This window comes from Schistocerca serialis, chromosome 9 (assembly GCF_023864345.2).
Source record: "Schistocerca serialis cubense isolate TAMUIC-IGC-003099 chromosome 9, iqSchSeri2.2, whole genome shotgun sequence".
Classification (NCBI taxonomy): domain Eukaryota; kingdom Metazoa; phylum Arthropoda; class Insecta; order Orthoptera; family Acrididae; genus Schistocerca; species Schistocerca serialis.
In genome coordinates this window covers 45,211,207-45,235,482 of record NC_064646.1, presented here as the reverse complement: position 1 = coordinate 45,235,482, position 24,276 = coordinate 45,211,207, and positions in this window count along the sequence as shown.

Here is a 24,276-nt window from a genome sequence, read left to right as displayed (position 1 = left end):
TCAGACTTGTCTTAGGTTCGAGACAAATCAATACGATCATCATTCCTGAAACAGACAGGCCGCAAACGTTGGAAGAACTTCTTCAAAATTTTAATGGTGTAAAAGTGTTGTCTTCTATTGATCTCAGATCCAGCTTTTATCAGATCGAACTTCATCCAGCATGTAGAAAATACACAGTTTTCCTTTGTTTCGGCGTTTGTTATCACTTTCGGAAACTTCCTTTTGGTCTGAACATTTCTTCGGCAGCATTCATTCGCGGGCTAAATTCTATATTACCTGAGTTCTTAAAACGTCACATCACCTTATATGTGGACGATATTCTGATAGAAGCCTCATGGGAACAACACAATCGCATCCTCAACAGCGTGTTACATATTTTTGCAGAATCTGGAATTACAGTTAACTTGGAAAAGTCAGAATTCGGTAGGACAAAGGTGAAGTTTTTGGGACATATTATTTCTTCTGAAGGCGTTCAGCCGGATCCTGAAAAGTTAGAAGCAATCAGAGCCATTCCAGTTCCATCCACAAAAAAACAAGTCCGCAGTTTTCTAGGTCTCGTAAATTTTTACCGTCGTTTTCTGAATATGCAAATTCTAGTTACACCAAAACTTTGTTCTCTCACTGGAAAAAAATACTTTTTGGAACTGGGACAAACAAGCACAGTTGGACTTCAATTCTTTGAAAGAAGCGTTACTTAACGCGCCAATACTAGCTCATCCAGATCTGTCACAAGATTTCTGCCTTAGCACGGATTCTTCTAAAGTCGGTCTTGGTGCCCATTTATTTCAAGAAGCCATAGAAAATGACACTACTGTTCAGAAAACCACTGCTTTTGCTAGCCGAGTGCTAACAAAATCTGAAAAAAATTATTCCGTTACTGAATTAGAAGCTTTAGCTATCGTTTGGACATTTAACAAATTCCGTTTCTTTCTTTCTGGTAAGCACGTAAAAGTATACAGTGATCATCGTGCATTACAATTTCTTATGTCTTCAAAATTAAATCACGACTGGTTAAAACGTTGGGCATTGTTTCTGCAAGAATTCCACTTCACAATAGTCTACATTCCCGGCAAGCAGAACATTGTTGCGGACGCACTGTCACGCGCACCGGCTGGGCTTGAGAAAGGTAACACAGAAGGCAACCTCGAGAAAAATTTAAGTATTCTTTACATTCAGAATGTCGCCTTTGAAAACTTCATCACCACATCTTTAAAGGAAATTGCTCATGAACAAGCTAAAGATCCGATTTGGAAAGACATCAAAAGTAAATGGCATGAAAAGACACACACACAGATTCGGCATTATTAACTGGTTAGAAACAACATACTGTTCAAACGCTGAACTGTTTATAATGAATTCTACTCTGTAAATGATGAAAGTCTATATGAATGCAGCTTGCCGCTAACTTGGTGTAATGTTTTGTCTGTACAGAAGTGTATCTGTCGCCTTTATCGCTCTTTCACCCTCACACATAAATCGGTACAAAAAAGTCAGGGCTTCGTATTTTCTTATTAGGCTGATCCGTGAAAAGACAGACAAACAATTATGCTAATGGAGGATTCTGAGTAATTTCTCGAATTTCATTCGCTCTCTCTCTCTCTCTCTCTCTCTCTCTCTGTCCTTTATCTGTGTACAGTTTAACTATATTATTTACGTGAAATCAGCCTAGTAGAATCTCTGGTGGAGCCCTTCGTCTTAATATTCAGCGGCTGGCTTGCTAGAAAAGATCTTTACATTTGTTATTATTATTAAGCGCTGCATTCAGTTGGGAAAATCGATCGTTTGAACAATTCGTTCAGTTTACGACAGATCTAAAATTTCAGATGCGGACGAAGCCTTTTTGGACGATTTATAAAAACTCAGAGATTGCAGGCTCTCTTCGTCACAGCTGAAACTTCCCAATTAATTACAGGGCCCAGACAATCGTCAATGATTCAGACAGAGAACTCATTCGTCATTCACTCTAGAATAAAATGGTCACAAACCTTATTTCTGAGGAAAATTGTATATTGAATCCATTTCCGTACATGTTACGTTTTGTGTGGGTTCCAAGTCTCATGCAATTTGCTTTTACAGGTTTTTTCTTTCTATCACGCTAGCGGCACAAACTTCCTAGCTCGCTTTAGCGCGAAGACGAGTAAATAAAACTCTTTTAGCAATCCGATAATCTTCCAACCGATACTTCCGAAGCTATTCCTTTCTCCCACTATAATAACCATGGAGCATACATTTCTGTACCTCTGTTGTTCCAAAGAATAAACGTACTAGAAAAATACTTTGGCGTCGACGAGCTGTCGGCGCATATATTACTAGAAAATCTGATCAGATACTTTTCAAACGTAAATACATGTGGATGATTTGGTTGACCATTATTAATTATTGCGTGGTAGAGGGTAATTTTCCGTGGGGAGATTACAATGCCCCTCGCAGCGAGCGAAGTTTGTGAGCTCAATTTTGATTCACCGAACACACTTCGCGAGCTATCTATTAGCGTGGATAACCCGGAAGTGATGATTGTCAGTCCTCCGACTGAAAAAGAATATTATATTTGAGACAGACGAAGAAAAGAAATGTTGAAGACAGAAGAAATGAAGAGACCGGTACCGCGGCTGTATTGCTTTTACGTGCATCTAGGTGTTATATTTGCTGTGCACAACCAAGGAAGATGATCTTTCATGAACTGATGTCAGGGTCTACCCATTCGGGAACTTTCTTAAGCAGGGAAACCTTGGAAAACCTCTTAAGCCTAGACCCCCAGCCTACGGTACATAGAAGATAGGAAAGCCTATAGAAGAAAAAAAAATATAATTTTGAAATAGATCTCTAAAGGAAAGACCGGGATCAATTTGTATCCCGATTTGGAGAAGAGTGGTTTGTGCCTCTAGCAAAAAAAAACGTTTTACAATAAATAACGTGAATTCTCGTTTTACAATCTTGCTCCTGGTACAATATCTTGCGGTGCTAAATTCCCCCGGGTCTTGCATGTCCCCGACGTCCACATTTGTAGTCGGTCTTCTATGCGGCCCCCTCTGTAGTTGATCTACGCGGCCCACAATGGGAAGAGTAGAAGGAACAGGGATACTCGAATTCACATGCAACATTCATTCCAAAAGAATTAGCAATGACCAAAAGGAAAACTCTTCCTGTAAGAGAACTGATTAGGTTGCACCGTCCAAGATTCTCCTTTTTGAAAGCAAAATCCTTATGGCTTCATGGATCCTTTTTGTTACGACGTACTTCAAGGAATTCAACCATTAACTAATGATGTTGCCAAAAGCATCATCCGATTTACTCTCGTTTGAATACACCTTTTGACTTTGCCTCCCCACTTACGCTTATAAGTCCAAAAGTTCTAACACATTTTCTATCACTGATTTGTTCTTCGTAATTTAAAGGATTCATGTAACTTACTATAGATTTTGGATTCAAATCATCGAATAATGGAAAGTGTAGTTCATTTTATACCAAGACATCATCCATATTTCCTTGATAAGTCATATAATTTAGCTATACTCAAAACTTTTTATTCTAAATACATATATTTCTTCGCTTGAGTGCTGAAATGTAAAAGTTATTAGCATTGAGGAATGCGGATTCGCTTCTTTCAATTACTCTCTGATTCATACGGTGTTCATCCATGCTCATATATGGAAATGGGTTTTTCACACAAAATTCCCAAACGAACACGAACCATTAAATTACTACTGAATCTATGAATATTACTTTCTTTAATCATTCGTTAATAAATTAAAAACTCTTAACTTCTAATTATACCACCTATTCCTTTTAAAGTTCAACATGAATCAGTTTATCCTCGCGTTTGGTGCGAGTCTCTTACAAAGCATATCTGTATCGTCTATATCGATTTTAATTCTCGCGCCGACGCGCGGGAAATTATCTTTGCGGCGTTAACCGTCACTCACAATTCACTGCCACAACAAATCCCTTCACTCGTTTACACATCTCAGCGTTCACATGAGATTATATATGAATATTCACTCGGAACCTCTTTTGATTATTCCGCGTCATTTGCGGGAAACATTTCATTCTTCTTGAAGGTCAGTTAGATCCTTAATCATTCTTGATGACATTAACAATGCTAAAGTTCTATGTTCACCCAAACCACAGGTGAAGCCTATCTCCACTATCTTCTTTACAACACTTGATATTAATAGTTAGTCACTATTTCTATACTCTATGTCACTGATTAACTATTTCAATTTAAAGGTTTCTATCACTACACACACACAGTTTATTATTATTATTTTTTTTTTTTACGAGCGTTCATTTCTGTCACTCGGAACACCATTCCTCACTATCTTCTAATCTTCATTATATTTTTTTAAGTCGTTATGAGAAAATAACCCTTTTATTTTATTCGATCCCGGGTATGCTAACAGATAAGCCCCCGGATTCGGAATTTGTAGGATAATGTATGGTCCAGTATATAGTAACTCCCATTTCTTGATACTTTTCTTTATTACGGATGATTTGGTATGTCGTTTAACTAGTACCTTCTCTCCGACATGGTATGTCTGTACCCTTTTGATTAATCTGTCATATCGTTGTTTTCTTTGATCAGCCTTTTTCGTCATATTTATGATAGCTTGTCTTATTTTTTCTTCCCAGGGCATCTCAGTTTCCTGAGTTTTGGGGATATGGTCAGTCCAGAAGTTTTCCTCTTTTGCTCCGAACATCAATTCACGAGGTGTATATCCAGTTGAGGAGTGGGGCATGTTATTGTATATTTGCTCAAACTCTTCCACATAATTTGCCCACGCAGTTTGCTTATTATGGCAATACGTCCTCATAAATCGATTGAATTCTCTAAAAATCCTCTCAACCAAATTGCCTTGTGGGTGGTAAAATGATGTTAGTATATGTTTCACACCGACTTGAGACAAAGTCTGCTTCCATCGGAGTCCCGTGAATATTTTAGCATTGTCTGTTATGATCGCCTTAGGTGTACCAACATGTGGAAGATAATCGCTTATCAATTTTAATACAATTACTTTGGCTGTAGCCGCCTTTATCGGGTATAGCTTTACGTATTTCGTACACACATCGAGAAATGCCAACACATATTTAACACCACCTCTGGAAGTAGGTAACGGTCCACACAGATCGCATGAAATTAATTCTTTTGGTTTTTGTACTAATATAGAGCATAATGGATGCTTAGTCCCTTTCGAATCCGGCTTTGTTTTTTGACATATTATGCATCTCTTTAAGACCTCATGCACTCTGCGCTTTATGTTGAGAAAATAACAGTACCCACTTATTTTGTCTGCACATTTTGTCGCACCGAAATGTCCCCAGGTTAAATGAGTGAACCATACAAGTTTCTCTATTTGTGCCTCAGGTATACAAACACACCAACGGACTTTGTTTGGCCTTCCACAGCGGAAAAATAATACGCCATTTACCAGCTTGTAATAGTTTGCCATCTGATCCGAAGGTTGCTGTTGTAACCTTTGAATGACACTTCCCCATTGAGCATCTTTTTTCTGTAACTTGGCCATATGCACACACAAATTGACGTAGTACGTCTTCAATGGATTTTCCTGCAGCAGCAATACAGGGAATTCTGAGGAATTATTTACTTCAATCTCTTTTGTTAAACCCAGCGGTGACCTTGATAGAGCGTCAGCAATAATGTTTTGCTGCCCTGAGACATGTACGATCTTAAACTGGTATTGTTGCAGAGCGAGAGTCCATCTAGCCAGTCTGGGGTGTAACAATTTACACGTTTGTAAAAACGTTAATGATTGGTGATCGCAATATACGATAGTCTTCGACCCATATAAATAATAATGAAATTTTCTAAATCCCCAGACGACCGCAAGAGCCTCTAATTCTGTCGTCGTGTACGTTCGTTCACAGTTGGACAAAACACGACTAGCAAACGCAATAGGACAAAAGGTAAGCTGTCCATTTATCTTGCGTACTTGGAAAAGGCACGCTCCAAGACCCACATTTGACGAATCTGTTGACAAGTAGAATTCCTCTTGCATGTCCGGATGGTACAAAAGCGGTGCATTTACTAGTTGCTTCTTTATCTCTTCGAATGCTTCTTGACACTCTAATGTCCAGAGCCAGGGCACATCCTTCTTCAACAAACTATTTAGAGCTGCTGCATTCATGGCCTGATTCGTTATAAATCTTCTAAAAAATGAGGCAAGACCCATAAACCCTTTTAATTGCCTCCTATTTCTCGGTGTTGGAAACTTACTAATCGCAATTAGCTTCTCCTTGGTCGGTAAAATTCCCTTTGCGTCAACTATATGCCCCAGGAACTTGATTCTGTTTAGAGCAAAATGGGATTTCTGTAGGTTAGCAGTTATTCCCATGGTTTTGAACACGTCCAACACCCGACTCAGTAAGGTAATATGCTCCTCCCAGGTCTTCGATGCAATAAGCATATCATCAACAAATACTGTTATCCTGCTTCTTAGTTCTGGGCCTAGAGCATAATCTAGAGCTGCTATAAAGATTCCAGCACTAATGTTGAGTCCGAAAGGAACTACAGTAAATTGGTAACTTCTTCCGGCATAAATGAAAGCTGTATATTTCCTTGATAACTCATCCAGCTTGACCTGCCAATACGAACTCCGCAAAATGATGCTCGTCAAATATTGGACATCCTGGAACCGTTGTATCAGTTCGTCTATGTTTTCCGGATGTGTTCTCACTGGAATTATGATTTTATTTATTTCCCTGGCGTCGAGTACCAGTCTCACAGTTCCATTTGCTTTTGGCACGACCAACAATGGGGAGCAGTATGGGCTTCTAGAGGGTTCGATCAAACCCCATTTCAACATGCGATCTATTTCTTTTTGAACTTGAGCCTTTAACCTCCAGGGAACAGGATAGAAAGTTCTACAATACGTTTCGTGTGGCTTAACGTAGAGATGGCATATGTATCCCCTAATAACTCCTGGCCTTTCGTCAAACACGTATTCATACACTAATAATAATTCTTTGAGCTGCTTCTTCTGCTCTTCAATAATGCAGTCGGATTCATTTAACTTCTCATACACTAATTGACCGAAATCTCCTTTGACTTGGAACTCATTATTTACGTGCTGTTTAGAATTTTTTGCAGTCCTAATTACTTGCACACTGATCCCACTATTATATTTTCTGGTAAGGCTTTCCTTTTTCAACAAGTCCAACTCAATTTCTTGTTTATTTACATTTAACCAAATTTTTCCTGTTTTAAAATCTATTCTGCATCCGTATTAACGTAGGCTGTCGACTCCGATAATGCAGTCTACCACCAAATTTTTCACAACAAGGAATGTGCTTAATATTGCTACATTTCCGACTTCTACACTAAGTAGTGACTGCACTTTTACATTAGCCGATCTAGCCCCAACGGCGCCTATTATTCTACAATTTTGAACTGGAAAAATTGGTACTCGTCTTATATTTCTGATCTTGTTGAATAGAGCCTCCGAAATAACATTTGTGGTCGCAGCTGTGTCTAAAACCGCCACTATAGGTACAGTCTCCAAAATGACTTGCACTTCGGCTACTGCCACCTGTTCCTTATCCTCATCTTGGAGTTCTAAGTCCTCGGTCAATTCATCTGCCAGTAATCGTCCATCATTATACGTTAGCATGGGTACACATATCCTGTTGCCCCTCAACCAATTGTTGACCGCTCCTCCGGGGCACGAGTGGGTCAAGTTTGTTGGATTTTGATTCGCCTGGTGGTTGACATCGTCCGTCACTTCGGTAATTACCGGTTGATTCGTAGATGTCCGTCCCCACTGATGTTGGTTATTTGAGTTTATTCCTCCCGCTTGACTCCACTTTCTATTATCGTTATTGTTCCAGGCTTGCGGTCTGAAATTCCTTTCGTTCCCCCATACTGGATTGTATCTTTTCCCATTCCTGTTGTTCCTTGGATAGCCCCTCGCAAGACTATTGCCGGTATTATTATTGAGATTTTGAGGGGTTTCTCCACTATTTATCGATCTCTGTGCGTTCCCTTGCCTACCATTTGGCGGAGGTTCTATCTCCCTATATTGGAATCTGTTGTTACGGGCTTTCTGGTTGCTCTCTTCTATAATGTCTATATGATCTAACGTCGTGAGGAACGACTCCAAGTCTTTATCGTTCCCGTAAATCAATTGATTCCGGATGTTAGTTGGTAATCTTGCCTTAAGTATGTTTATTATGTCTGGCAAAGGCATAGGTCTGTCCCAATATATAGTTTTGTTTATATATTTTTCAAAATACTTCCTAAGGCTTCCTTTTGAAAAAGAGAAAGGCTCTGGGTAGAGCACCTCCTGCCTTAGGCGTTCCTGTACCCCTTCTGACCAGAATTTTGCTAAAAACGCTTTCTCAAAATCGTCATATGTCGAGCATACAGAAGTCATGTCCGAGGCCCAGATCGCCCCCGAACCTTGTATATACCCAGTCACGAAACTGATCTTCTGCCACTCCGACCAATTTCTGGGTAGCACTCCTCTAAAACTTCGGATAAAAACAATCGGATGGACCCCCCTTTTGTCAGTGTTAAAAATCTGGAATTGCCGATGCTTTATCATTTTTTCTTCGGCATGGCAAAGGCTTTCGTAATCTCCGTCAGATAAAACTTCACGCGAACAACTAGCTCGTGGCAATTTAATATTCGAGTTACTCACACAAGTCGGTATCGTGTGCGAATGTGCAGTAACTGGCTCTATCGTCGCTGCCGACTTCTGCTGCTGGCCTGCATTCATTTGTTCTGAGCCTTGTTGTGAAACGCGTATCGACTCTGCTATCGTTTGTTTCCACTGCTCGAAATCAGCCCCTAACTGCTGTCGCACTTCCTCAAGTCCTTTCGCAAACAAATTCTCTTCCTGTTTGCCACATAGACTCTGGAATGCTGCTTTAACATTTTGCTCAACGTTTTCACACATTAGCCTTTTGTTTTCTAATGTGATTTCGGATAATTTACCCGTTAATACATTAATCTGGTGATCTATAACGTCTTGACGTTCTGTCAGATGTTCCACACTTTCCTTTAGGTTCGTCTGCGTACGTGCCAATTCAGGAAGTTGCGCAATTGCACATGACATGGCATCTTGCTTTTGTACTAACTGCGGAACCATTTCCATCTGTTCGCGTACGGTATCTATCTTAATAGCCACATACTCCTTCATTTCTCCACGTACGCGTTGAGTAGATTCCTCACATTGAGCTTTAACCAATTCTATTTGTGCAGTTAATTTTCGTTCCGTCTCTTCGGCCTGATCTCTAAGTTCTTTTGTCTTCGCCTCTATCCGCTGCTCTAATTCGGAAAAACTGTCGTGTAACTGCTGCTTAATCTCAGCTTTCAGATTTTCCTGCCCCTCATTAACTGAGGCGAACTTCGCGTTAATGTCGGTTTTCAAATTTTCCTGCCCTTCAGTAACTGAGGCTAATTTCGTATTCAAATGATTTTGCCCTTCAGTAACTGAGGCTAATTTCGTATTCATATTATTCATGGTCTCAGTTAACATCTGCATCTGCCTCATGATAACGACCAATGGATCTAATCCATGTTGCATACTTGCTGTTACATCTCCAGCCGTGTCTACCGGCCGTTCTATTGCGCTATCTGTCGCGATCGGTTCTACAACACTTCTTACTACCTCATTATCATCAGTGCTAACAGCTGAAGGCTGTTGCGTGTTGCTCTGCTCTGCTTGACTCATCTTAAACATTGCCCTAGTTAAAACCATATAAATGTTCTACAGTCAATATGTATATATCTCCCTTCACACAAGAATGCTTCTGTGGCTACTTTCTTATAGTACTTGTACAGGTAAATGCAACTAGGGCAGATCAATCAATCTACATCTGGCATGAGCACAATTAGTAAATGTTCAAATCTACGTCTACTTCCTCAATACTAGCAAGCTTTAATAAAAAATTACAGATCTGGCCTTTTTTCTGCGCCCAGCGTGCTGCTTTTATTTGTAAATGGACTTAATTTGCCTGCGAGTATTTCTTCTCTTTTCCAAGTTAAGTTGTCTCGTCGTAGTTCACATGAAACAGAGAACAAAATTATTTTAACAACGTCCAAAAACGTGTCCTGTCACGGATTGGCCATTATAATGAATTCTACTCTGTAAATGATGAAAGTCTATATGAATGCAGCTTGCCGCTAACTTGGTGTAATGTTTTGTCTGTACAGAAGTGTATCTGTCGCCTTTATCGCTCTTTCACCCTCACACATAAATCGGTACAATAAAGTCAGGGCTTCGTGTTTTCTTATTAGGCTGATCCGTGAAAAGACAGACAAACAATTATGCTAATGGAGGATTCTGAGTAATTTCTCGAATTTCATTCGCTCTCTCTCTCTCTCTCTCTCTCTCTCTGTCCTTTATCTGTGTACAGTTTAACTATATTATTTACGTGAAATCAGCCTAGTAGAATCTCTGGTGGAGCCCTTCGTCTTAATATTCAGCGGCTGGCTTGCTAGAAAAGATCTTTACATTTGTTATTATTATTAAGCGCTGCATTCAGTTGGGAAAATCGATCGTTTGAACAATTCGTTCAGTTTACGACAGATCTAAAATTTCAGATGCGGACGAAGCCTTTTTGGACGATTTATAAAAACTCAGAGATTGCAGGCTCTCTTCGTCACAGCTGAAACTTCCCAATTAATTACAGGGCCCAGACAATCGTCAATGATTCAGACAGAGAACTCATTCGTCATTCACTCTAGAATAAAATGGTCACAAACCTTATTTCTGAGGAAAATTGTATATTGAATCCATTTCCGTACATGTTACGTTTTGTGTGGGTTCCAAGTCTCATGCAATTTGCTTTTACAGGTTTTTTCTTTCTATCACGCTAGCGGCACAAACTTCCTAGCTCGCTTTAGCGCGAAGACGAGTAAATAAAACTCTTTTAGCAATCCGATAATCTTCCAACCGATACTTCCGAAGCTATTCCTTTCTCCCACTATAATAACCATGGAGCATACATTTCTGTACCTCTGTTGTTCCAAAGAATAAACGTACTAGAAAAATACTTTGGCGTCGACTAGCTGTCGGCGCATATATTACTAGAAAATCTGATCAGATACTTTTCAAACGTAAATACATGTGGATGATTTGGTTGACCATTATTAATTATTGCGTGGTAGAGGGTAATTTTCCGTGGGGAGATTACATGTTGATGACAAGCTATGGGTACTTTGCATTCCTGACGATTTTGTTAATAAGCTCATTTGGTACATTCATTTCAGCTATGCACATTTTGGTCCACGAAAATGTTATCATATTCTTCGGACGACTTGTTATTTTAACAATATGGAAAAGAGAATTCGAAGAGTCTTGTCTAGTTGTAAACTTTGTCAAAAGGCTAAACCATCTACTGTCTCACATCGTGCTCCGTTGTTTCCTATCATTCCTTCTAAATTAAAAGAATTTGCTGCTGTTGATCTCTTGGGACCCCTTGTCAGAACATCTAATGGATTTTCATACGTTCTAGTCGCTGTTGAGTTTACTTCAAAATTTGTTTCCTTCACTCCGTTACGTAAAGCCACTGGACGGTCTTTATCCAACGCCTTTGTTAAAAATTTCTTACGTGAAGTTGGACAAGTTAGTAAAGTCATTTCAGATAACGGACCGCAATTCAGATCTGCTGTTTGGTCACGCATGCTTTGGAACCATAAAATCAAACCTGTTTTTATTTCATTGTACTCACCACATTGTAACCCGTCTGAACGGATTATGAAAGAAATCAATAAGCTTTACAGGCTTTATTGTCACAGAAAGCATCAGTATTGGGACAGATATTTACACTTATTTCAAAACGTGCTGAATGAAATTCCTCATGACTCCACTGCTTTACCACCTATTCTTGTACTGAAGAATGAAGAACCACCGAACAGAATCAGAGAGCTTGTACCTTTTCCGAATACAAGTAAACTTCGACACAAAGACGAATGGCTCTGAGCACTATGGGACTCAACTTCTGAGGTCATTAGTCCCCTAGAACTTAGAACTAGTTAAACCTAACTAACCTAAGGACATCACACACATCCATGCCCGAGGCAGGATTCGAACCTGAAACCATAGCGGTCTCGCGGTTCCAGACTGCAGCGACACAAAGACATAATTGATTTGGCTATTAAAAATATAAAATCTGCAACAGACAAAAGGAGAAAACTACACGGTAAAGCAAATGCAAAGAAATTATATATTGGTCAGAAAGTTCTCATTAAAGCCCATTCATTGTCACATAAGAAGAAACACTTGAGTCACAAATTCTTTCTGGTTTACAATGGACCTTACAGAATCCGACGTATACCACATGATAATTGCGTTGAAGTTGAAACTCTGCGTACTAGGTAGAGTAAAGGTTTACACCACATTTCACATGTAAAACCGTTTATTGAAAGATAATCTGTTTTTTAACTTAGTCTTTGCCATAAAACTTTTCACTTCACGCTACTAGTACAATTTGTCACACTGCTACTAGTACAATTTGTCACACTGAGAAACTGTTAACATGCAACAATATTTTGAAGTTAACTACCCAGCCTAGAACCTAGGGAACATTTTTAAACAGAAATTACGAATGCATTGTTATAGTGAACAGACGACACTGTGTTGTTATTTGTATATTCTTGCTTGTTAGTTGCACGATTACGTAACGACTATCAGGCTTACATACTTAGAACATATACTGGCACTACTAATGAGATTTTAATGCAACATTTTGGTTTACTTGAAAATACATTCTGGATTTAAAGTACTTTCTGTGAAATACCAGATGATACAGTGGTTAGTTTATGTGACAGCTACACGATTTTATCACGATGCTACTAATGAGTGACCATTTACAATGTTCCTTTTGTGGTGTTTCTGTTTTATATCTGCACAGTTTTTCTGAATTCTTCTGGAAAGTAAAACATGCTTTAGCAGTAACTTTTGTGGTATAGCTACAATGTGACAGCCTTTTTCGTAGCACAACAATATGTTACATTATAGTACTTTCTTTATCACGGTAAGGTACGTAATAACTACGATATCTATATGCAAAGCATTTCACTTTCGTTTATGATGAGGTAAGTACATTGATTTCAGCAGAACTTTGCTTACAGAGGACGATAACTACGACACTTCCACAGAGATTATGTTACAACAAGACACACAGTTTAGCGCTACAGTACACGTATTTTAGTGATTAATTTTGTACTTAAAACATTTATTTTTAAAGATTTTTGAATTACAAAAATACTAAGGTTTTCCGTGATACATTTCATTCTATTGCTGTAATCTGTAACACCTGATGGTATAATTACATTAACCCTCAGGGGGGTACATGCTTACTTTGTGTACCATGTGTTTGGCAAGCACAAGGAGCCCTAGCTAATATGGTATTTGCTTATACAACTTTACACATCGATACTATATTTCTCTAACACATAAATTACACAGCTATCTGATCATTTAACTGGGAGAGACAACCATTTTTTTTACTACATCAGTGATAGATGTTTACGTAATCACACAGTTGAATAACTTCACACTTATGAAACTGTATTTTGTCTGTATTTTGTGAACTGTTCATACTTTTTCGGAGCCATTGTGATACTATGAGAGCTTTGAATGATGTTTTTGGTAAGGGATCATGATTTTTGAAGTACGTTTGAGGTAGATGACATTATTGAAGGTCTTGAAATTATTGAAAGAAGCTGCGACGTTTCTGAGATGTGATTGATCTGTTATGATGTTATTATTATGATGACAATGTGTATTATGCTGTTGAGGTATGTTTATGATCAATAAGCTGAGAATCGTACTTTAAGAGTTAGGAAATGCGTGAATGTATCACAATGCAGGCGAAAATTTTTTGGGCACTGTTATATTTATAGGATTTTGTTTCTACAGATTTGTAACGCAAATATTTCGACCTGTGAAATTTTATTTGTATCAAACTGTCACTGTAGCGGAAAATGATGTTGTAAATATTTCGGTAAGGAAGGTAGGTCACTGTAAGCACCCAGCTGCGCGATAGTCGCCTGGAAAAAAGCCATTAGTGTGTGCCTTTCAGAGGCACAGCTGGAGAAAAAAGGACGCCATTATCCTCGCTATTGACATTCCTTTGTAGAAAGCATCGCAAATACGACACGCTCATTACTTGGAAACATATTGTACTTCGTGCTACTTACTGAAATGCTTATGAACTGATGGGTAATATTCTAACATCTGCACACCTGATTATGACAAGTGTCTTTCTACGAGAATTGAGAGCATTTACTAACTTATGAAATGCCACATGACTATTGAATGATATTTTTATGCTTCGCTTTAGATAGTTGCTTATTTCATTTGATATCTGGTTTCCAGTTGTGTTACAGCATTGGTTTTATAAAATAAAATTAAATGCATTTGCTAATGTGAACACTTTCTGTCAACAGATCTATTAAATAATAATTTTTTGATCCACATTCTTCGAAAAAGGAGCACTTGGAAAGGAAAGAACAATAAGAAGGGACAAATAACAGTAACTGCATACATAATTTTTTTTTCAAGTACTTGCTAATGTTTTGTAGAATAAGTTTTTTTGGTGCACCAATTTAATGACATAGATATTAAGATGTGAATAGACATTTCCCTTTTCTGCATTGTTGTCTTTAGGCTGCTGCTGTTTGCCATGCACAGTGCTATTGAATGTCACTTTGTATTACTCTGTTAAGCCAGTTTTACTACTGATTCATTTTTCTTGTTGCTGCACATTGGCTCATATTAGTTGTAATGTTGCATTAGCTGTGCTAATTTAGATTTGCTGCTACCTACTTTGAAAATTGCCGTTTTTTTTCATTGCTGTTTGTATTAATTGTTTTGTGCTGCTGCGTTGCCTCGTCCCTTAGTTTATGCATCTGAGCTCAGTAGATTTAAATTAGCTTAAGATGGGGTAGGCTATATAAGACAACGAGTTGTGATGAATTGGAAGAAATGCATTGAGAAGCTATAAGAAAATGGCTTGGCCAAAAAAGTATTTTGAAAGATGATATGAACAAAAAAGTAGGGTTTATGGACAACAGGTTTAGGTAGGATTTTCTTGGAAATAAATGATGAGGTAAGATAATGGAAAATAAATAATGAGGTAAGAAATATGTGAACATATAAATACTGAAAGTATGCTTGGATAGGATTTTTTTGGTGGAAACAGATGTAGAAATAAGACGAAAGACCTATGGAATGAAGTTTTGGGTAGCACTGCAGTACCAAATGTTACACTGAAAACAAACCCTGCACTTTCCTCTTGTGTTATTCTGCTATGTGTTTGTGTACCCTTGTTTATTGTGTTTTTCCTGTCTTTATGTGTTAAGCTGATGAGAGTTATGTTTTAGAATTTTTCTAATACTATGTTATTTACTTTGTAAGATGTTTAGACATTATTTATCTGTTCTGTTTTGTTGCTCATGTGTGAAGTTGATGTTTCAAAAGTTATTCTGGTCTTTTATGTATGTACTTATGCCATAATTCCTGTAACACTGATGTATATGTCTATTTCTATTCTTTTGTAAAGCCTGTATTACTACAAATGTTATCTGTATTGTTATGTTTTTAATGATGTATTTTGTACCTTTGTTATTGTATTCTCATGTTATAAAATTGTAATTGACACCAGTTCATCAAATTAAGTAACTTGTAAGCATTCATTTCACTGCACAATATGTGAAAAAAAGAGGACTGTTATTGTTTGGACGTGTGTTAATAATTCAGCAAGGGACTGGTTAACAGCATTGCTGGTTCTAAGGACAATTCCAAAAACTTTGTGAGTGCACAAGTGGTGGTTTATGGACTTGCTATATTGCCCGCGAGACTCTTCGATGGTGATTGTGCACCTGCACAGTCGCAGCAGATGGCTGGTGGCCATCTCTACAAGGACTACAGTGGGTCTACACCTTTGATGACTCACCAATACCGTTATTTCTACAAGGACTGCAGTGGGTCTGCACCTCTGGTGGCCCACCAATACCATACTATCTATCAGGACTGCAGTGGGTCTGCTCTGTGATGACCTACCTACCAATATTCTTCAAAACTTCGACTGACTCCGCTATGGGTTTGCTCTATTGTGGCCCATTACCTGTCTGCATGTCGAGACTCAGCACTGTCTTTCCGTTGGAAGGACAACACTACTTCTTCAAGACTGCATGGAAATCCACTACTTCCGTGTGCATTTTCTTTTACTGCTCAGACTTTGAGAAAAACACTGCTATTTTATTGTGACGAACGATCAGGACTGTCTTTATGGACTGTGAAAAAATTTTGGCTTTTGACCAACATTGTATCAATAAGTGTGTGCATTTGATTTCTTTGTTATTGTAACTGTGAAAAAATTTTAACAAATATGTATTGGCCAGTGCCCAAAACAATTTGTAAAATTTCTTGTGGGGAGCATGGGGGCTATGTAAGCAGGCTATTTAGGTTTCCTTATTGGTAACGCCACGTAGCGCTCTGTATGAAAATCACTGGCTGTGCTGTGTGCAGTCTGTGGCTAGTTGGCATTGTTGTCTGCCATTGTAGTGTTGGGCAGCTGGATGTTAACAGCACATAGCGTTGCGCAGTTGGAGGCGAGCTGCCAGCATTGGTGGATGTGGGGAAGTGAGATGGCGGATTTTTGAGAATGGATAATCTGGAGGTGTGTCCATCAGAAACAGCAGTTGGAGGCGAGCCACCAGCATTGGTGGATGTGGGGAAGTGAGATGGCGGATTTTTGAGAATGGATAATCTGGAGGTGTGTCCATCAGAAACAGTACATTTGTAAGAATGGATGTCATAACTGCTGTATATATTATGACTATTAAGGTAAATACATTGTTTGTTCTCTATTAAAATCTTTCATTTGCTAACTATGCCTATCAGTAGTTAGTGCCTTCCGTAGTTTGAATCTTTTATGTAGCTGGCAGTAGTGGCGCTCGCTGTATTGCAGTAGTTCGAGTAATGAAGATTTTTGTGAGGTAAGTGATTTGTGAAACGTATAGGTTAATTTAGTCAGGGCCATTCTCTTGTAGGGATTACTGAAAGTCAGATTGCGTTGCGCTAAAAAAATATTGTGTGTCAGTTTAAGCACAGTCATGTATAATTTTTCTAAGGGGACATTTCACATTCGCTCTCTGGAATACATCATCAGTCAGCCATTAAGTCGTGCCTCGTTACAGCTCCATCTCAATCGATTACTCCGTCCACTCTCTGTTATCCTTTAACACAGATGCATGTAAGTTTAGAGGCAGATGGTTCTCTGTTTTCCTGAAAGGCGTCAAATGCAGTACTCAACTCGCGTGTATCACTGTTAGCTCAACAGACATACAGTAGAAGGCTGCATCGACCGAAATAAAAGTGACTGTTGCCCTGGTTCCCTTCGCCTCCATGTCGACGTTTTCTCGGATTCCTCTTGTTGTCACATACTTGTACCCATGTACAAGAATTGTTCTGCGCCATCTAGAAGACACACAAGTACTTCCTCAATTTCCCCACATTTCACTGTGTATTTTTCCTCAATTTATACGTATTTTTCGCAATTCTGTCGATTTTTTATGTCACCTCTACCCATGCTATCATGATGTAACTTGTCGTTCGGTGTTCTAAAATTGCTTGTAAATGTAGTACAGCTGCCGACACCTAGCGGAGATAAACTATTTTTCTGATCGAGAGGCGTATTATAGCACTGCACTCGATTGCATCCCACCACCTCCACCCACATATTCCACATTTGCAGTGCGTTTGCTCTGGAGGTATACCATGTTGATGATGTTTGGTTTGTTGGGCCCCCAACTGCGTGGTTATCAGCGCCCATACAAATTCCCAACCTTTGCTCAGTCCAATCTCGACACTTTCATGAATGATGATGAAATGGTGAGGACAACACAAACACCCAGTCATGTGGAGGTATATATTCAGCACATCGATAGCCGTAAGAGGAATGAAAGATTTTTTTTTTTTTAACGTGGAAAATTATGTGCACTGTAAATACTGAGATTCGTTCTAGAACCATGGTCATGAAGAGGAGACATATCCAGTACACTGCTCGGTGCCAGACTGCGGCAGCAATCCTAATATTTAATTGTAGTTACACTGACAAATGTGTGCCTGGTTCCCAATATTCTTGTGAGTCTGGAGATGGCCGTAGAAAGCACAGCAGCAAGCAAGCAGGTCAGGGGCAGAAACAGCATCTCAGTGGACGCCTTTGTCCCAAGCTGGGGCTTGCTCATCCTTTGTACACCGGTTCAGAGAGTCTGAGGAAGCTTCTGGCTTATGATGATTGGGCTCAAGGCTTCCCTGAATGGGTGAATAGTGAACTAATACCCAGTTTGCACTGAGTCGCCTTTGGGACGTCGTGTATCGCGTGTATACTGTGCGGAAATTTGAGGAGATTCAATACGACGAGTGTCTGCACTGGAAGTATTGAAAGTGTTCGAAGTCCTACCACTCAGGTCCTCCTGGGATGTGGGGTCGTCCACGGCTCGCTGACCTCTCTCTCGCTGACACACTCCTCTGCAGCTGCGGTCATGGGCCGTGTTTAAGGCGGCAATTTCGTCCGTCGGCGCTGCACAGGAGCACAGTGAGTAGTGGGACGTATTTGACGATCTGTAGACCACTTTTGCAGGGTTTGACTGTCAGTGAAATATGGCGATCGGTACAAAATAGTTTTGTCGCTGAAAGACTCGTCTACAGGGAAAAAAAGGCGGACGATGCTTCCAATACGGCAACATCAGTAATTTGGCAGGTAAATTCAGTAAGAGCCAATCAGAATGCTCCATTGATTCATAAGACCTCCTCTGTGGTCAGACATAGGAACATCTACAGACTGGTTCGAACAAGATAGGGGGCAAGTTATCTATGGAAAGTTCTGAGTGTAAGGTGATGTATTCTAAGTTCAGGTGTTCAAAGACAAGTTGAAGCAGACCGTCCATCTCTAGCATGATGTTGTCCCTTATCTGACATTGTAGTATTAAGACATTTCCAGACAAGTAGCTGTAGGACACCAAAAATTCCAGCCACGCTACGCACACTGAAAGGTGGCTACACTGAGCCACAGCGCCAGAGATTGCGCCAGAGAGTTTTATTCGGCCGCCTCCACTGGCAGTGCTTGCTGAGATGTCGTAGTGAAGAGTGCTTGTCGAGAACTCGTAGTAGTCAGTGCTTGCTGAGATGTCGTAGTGAAAAGTTCTTGTCGAGAAGTCGTGGTGGAGAGTGCTTATCGAGATGTGGTAGTAGTGAGTCGGTGTTGAGATGTTGTAGTAAGGAGTGCTTGTTCCATGTTTTATGCAGTTGTTTGATGGGCTAGACAGCAGATGTTGTTCGAATGGAGATATTGTAATGATCCGAGTGCTTTTCGTCAATATATATGAAGGTAAAAAAAAAAAATTCCCTATTCTTTTTATTATTTCCATGTCTTAAATAATGTGTCATTACAGGTTCAGTCAACAAAGCATCTGGCTTGTGTTCTTGTATTAGAGTGTAATTCTGGTTTTCTTGCGCAATTATAGTATTTCTATTTTTTTTATTACTTCAGTATAAATGGTATTTAAAACTTCTTGTCTTATTGAAGATGAACCGTGCCAGATGTGTACGTTGAATCACACTTCCACGCACAAAACAATTACACTTGTGTTTTGGTTTCGTAGGTTTTATAGTTGCTGGGGACTTAATTAATTAATTGTGTTAACGGAAATTTTCTTTCATTCTTTGTTGTTATTCTATGCAGTCAGATTGCGTACTAAAACTAGTCAGGGCCAACCGTTTACGAGACTGCGTAACCGGACAGACAACTACTAAAAAAAAAAATTAAAAGTATTTGCATTTCATATTTATATAATTAAGCCCCCATGCAACACATCTCGTGATGATGCGTCAGCCTCGCTAGGCAGGTAAACACGTGCGCATCTGACGCGTCTCGTATGTCCCATTAGGATCGCTAGGAACAATGTACCCTGTGCTGTTCTGGGAAGCGTTGCAACAGATTTCTATAGCGCGTTCAGAGGGGAGACTTGACTCTTATTTACATAGACCTGTGACGTCAGTATAACATTGAGAACCTTTTAGGCGCATCTGTGAGGGTGAGCCATTATGCAAACATCTCTCCCGGTGCTGGACTGACAGGTCCACCTCAGCCATGGTGGTTAGGTGACCACGTGCGCGTCCAGAGAGTGACTTGCCTCTTATTTACATGTGTCGTCAGTTTAACACTCAAGGTAACTCTAGCTGAATACCCTAAAATAGACGCAACTTCCACCTGCTGGCTGCAGGTGGCAGTGGTGTGAGAGCGATGGCTTGTGCACTGGTGTTCGTCTCTCCAGTGCTGGCTTGCGTCTAGTTGGCCCTGCAAAGCGCCAGTGTGGTGTCAGCAGCGTCGGCATGTTCTCGCACTGGAACAGTACGCTGACACCTCGCAGTTGACGATAGTTGGAAAGCGATTTTATGTGCAATGAGTGTTTGTGCACTACATTATTTTCGGCTATTTAAGCGTTGTGAGCGTGTTGGCAGAGCGTTATATATGCATTATTTTGACAATTTTACGCGTAGTGGACGTGTCTGTTGCACTATTTTGTGAACAGGTTCAAAAATGGCTCTGAGCACTATGGGACTTAACATCTGATGTCATCAGTACCCTAGAACTTAGAACTACTTAAACCTAACTAACCTAAGGACATCACACACATCCATGCCCGAGGCAGGATTCGAACCTGTGACCGTAGCGGTCGCGCGGTTCCAGACTGAAGCGCCTAGAACCGCTTGGCCACACCAGCTGGCCTTGTGAACAGGTCTGTAAGCTGAGCTGTGCATTACTTCGGTAATTTACGAGTTGTTTGCGCGTCTGTACATTAGTGTACTGCATTATTTCGGTAATTTACGAGTAGTTTGCAGGTGTGTATGCTGTGTACTGCATTATTTCGACAGTTTACAATTATTGAGCATGTCTGCAGAGCGTTTCACATTCATTATTTTGACAATTTACGAGTCGTTTTCGTGTCTGCACATCAGTGTACTGCATTATTTCGATGATTTACGAGTAGTTTGCATGTCTGTAGGCTGTGTAGTGTGACCCCAAGCACGTCAGAGCCAGTGTTTTGTATCAGTGTAATAAATGAACTAAATGAAATTCGTCCCTAAATCAATTGTTCCAAAATAAATAAAGTACACTCCTTCCTCCCTCCAGCAGCCCAGAACAGGCTGAGTCATTTTCCCGCCATTTCCCCCCCCCCCCCCAGACTGCCATGGGATGACAGCGCCCTCTGGTGGCAGTAATGTGTACTGGGTCATTTGCACTCCAGATCTCATGGTGAACACACTGGATGGAGCTACTGCCTCAAATTGTTTAAATAAATACTGCCTGTAAAACAAAGACTTATGCCTATCTTATCCAGCAGCCCAGCACAAGCTAAGTCCTTTTCCCGCCAATTCCAAAGAGGAGGTGGGGTTCGCATGACTTAGGTTAGTGGCAGTAGCCCAAGTGATCTTTTTTCTGCCAAAATTTGAACTTCCCGCCATTTTCTAGGGGTGGGAGGGGGTTAGGTTAGTGGAAGTAGCCCAATTGATCTATCTTCCCACCAAAATTTGAACTTCTCGCCATGATGTCATTGTGATGTTGTCACATCTATCGTCGCCTTATTGGATCAGCCATCTTGAATAAATATGGGAACAATGCAGAGTGGGGTGATGCCGACCTTGTCCTACTACTCAATGCTACACTATAGACAAATACCATAGCTTTATTCTACCTCTCTCTCTCCATTTCCTCCTCCTCCCCCTCTATGTCCCTCTGGCTCTGTCCCTCTCTATGACCACCTCCTCCTCCCCACTCTCTACCCATCCTCTCCTACCCCCTCGTCTTTTTATCTCCTCCTCCCTCTGGACCTTCTGTCTACCTCATCTTTCCACCACTGTCTATCCATCTCCTCCTCACCCTTCTCTGTCTATCTTCTCCTGCTTTCTCACTCTCTGTCCATCACCTAATCAGCCCTCTCAATCTATCTCCTCCCACTCTCTTTCTGTCCATTGCCGACTGGGACTATCTGGACATTTGCTCCCCCCCCCCCCCCAAACTCGGCCTGTCACTTGTCACAACCCCTCCATGTCACTAGCAATCTAGCCCTTCCCCCTGCCCCTCTTTCTAGTCGTGTGCGCCCATCTCTAAGTACACACCCTGGTATGCATTCTGATACTGGCTGCATAACATGCCAAACACAGCAGCCTAGGTGTGAGGAGTTACCAATCCTTTTCACCCTCATCCCTATGGGAGCTAAATGGACCTTACCCCACAGAACTTCTTTCTGGAGAATAAGTAGTATGTTTGTATGTATACCAAATTTGCTTAAACTCTATCCAGTGATTTGAAATATAGTTTAGTTCAAAAAGTATACATATATATATATATATATATATATATATATATATATATATATATATATATATATATATGCAGTTGATATTCTCTCTATGTCAGCCACGTTTAGCTATTTTGCTGCCTAAAAAGTAAATGTGAACTTGTACTTTGTGTGTCTCAATTCCTAAGCTAATTATGATTTTGAATCTCTCAGTATAAACTTTCAGTAGTAATATTTGTGCAGTAAATGAGTTTTGGACACGTTACGATGTATTGCATGATGTAATGCCACTGAGAGACAAGTGCATTTGAAAGAAAATGAAGTAAAATAACTTAATTATCCCTAAGTGCATGACCAAAGTTGGTAAAAGGAAATTATTTCCTGCTGTTCTGAAGCTGACACTTATTTAATCACAATCCTGTTTTCGGTTTCTTAGGCTGCCATCACGTTGTTTGGAGTGATATCATAGTAAGCCGAACCCAGTTTATGATTAAGTTAATAACAGTGTAGAACATCAGGAAAGTGTTTCCCTCATAATATTAAAATAAAATAACATTGAAATGATGAACCAGGACTTGAGATTTGTAAGTATTCACTGTAAAGATCTAGTGGCCGCATCCCTACATCAGGTCACTAACAGTGGTAATAAATTTGCCTGCTGATTATACAATGACATGTCTTTTGTGGAAAGAAATTAACTCACTGACATTGATAAAACACTTCTGAGTAAAATTAAAAAGTAACAAACTACCTTCACTTCAAGTCGGCTACCACAATGTGATTCGAGGCTGATGCTTACTGTAGGTGAATTAAGTATAGTAGAAAAGTTTATGAAGGCGAAATCATTTGCAAAGCATAAAAAGGGGACGAAACGTGAGTCGCCGCCTTACGAGAGCACAGGACGGTGTGGCCGCTGCAGGACTGCCACAAAGCAGTAACGTAGCCCTCCACTGGTAATGTCAGTCCTCACACAGGGGCAGCAATGGTGGGCCGCATGTGCCGGTCTGTTGTGCGATGTGAGACCGGTGAGACAGGCCGACTCTTAAGGCACAGCGCAAAGCAGCTACCACGTTAGGAAGTGCTCTGACCGTACCACAAAAGGTTACCCAATCTGTTGGAGTAGCAATGTGCTCTGTTCAAAGTGTCTACACAGAATACTATTCAACTTGCAGCCTTGTAGCACAGCATAACAACAATGGCTCTAAGAAGAATCCAGTCACCAGGGATCGGAACGAGTGTCAGTCCAAGTCAGTTACAATCGATTCCAAAACTCGACACGAATTGATGTGGTCAGTGAACGCAGTTACAGTTTGCGGTCGATCGTCACGGAAGTTACGCCGTACACTGGACATTCGTGATGGGATACCCAGCGGGAGGTCGTCGCTAACAGCGCCACACCTCTAGTGTTTCGGTCGACACAGAAGATGGTGGACTGTGTTACGTGTCCCACTTGGCCACGTTCCACATGACGTGAGATATCGACTACATATACGGCCCGACCGCATGTTTAACCACGCCGTGCAGAGGGTGCAGTTCCGGCCAGACGTGTTCATGTTAATGTTTTGGTGCGTTTTTCGTACCGTGATTTGAATCCACCTCGTACAAGTCACTGTGAATGTGAACCATGATGTTTGTTTCAGCACTCTAGGTGAGCAACTGCTACCCATCCTTTACATCTTCATAAGGAGTAAGATATGGACATCCCCTCTCGGAAGGCGACGAGAGCCGCCTTCACAGGACCGCCAGCACGCGTTCCCCACCTGACGAATGCTTGGGCACAGTGTGGCACCTGGACAAGCGCACTCTGTCACTCACGCGACCTCAGCGCCGTAGGCGGCGCGCTGTACTGTGCGGAACGGAAGCAAACGCCGTCAGCGGCGCGGCACAGAAGACTCTGTGCCGCGGTTGGCCCACGTCGCACTGCTGCCGCTGCCGCGTGCCGT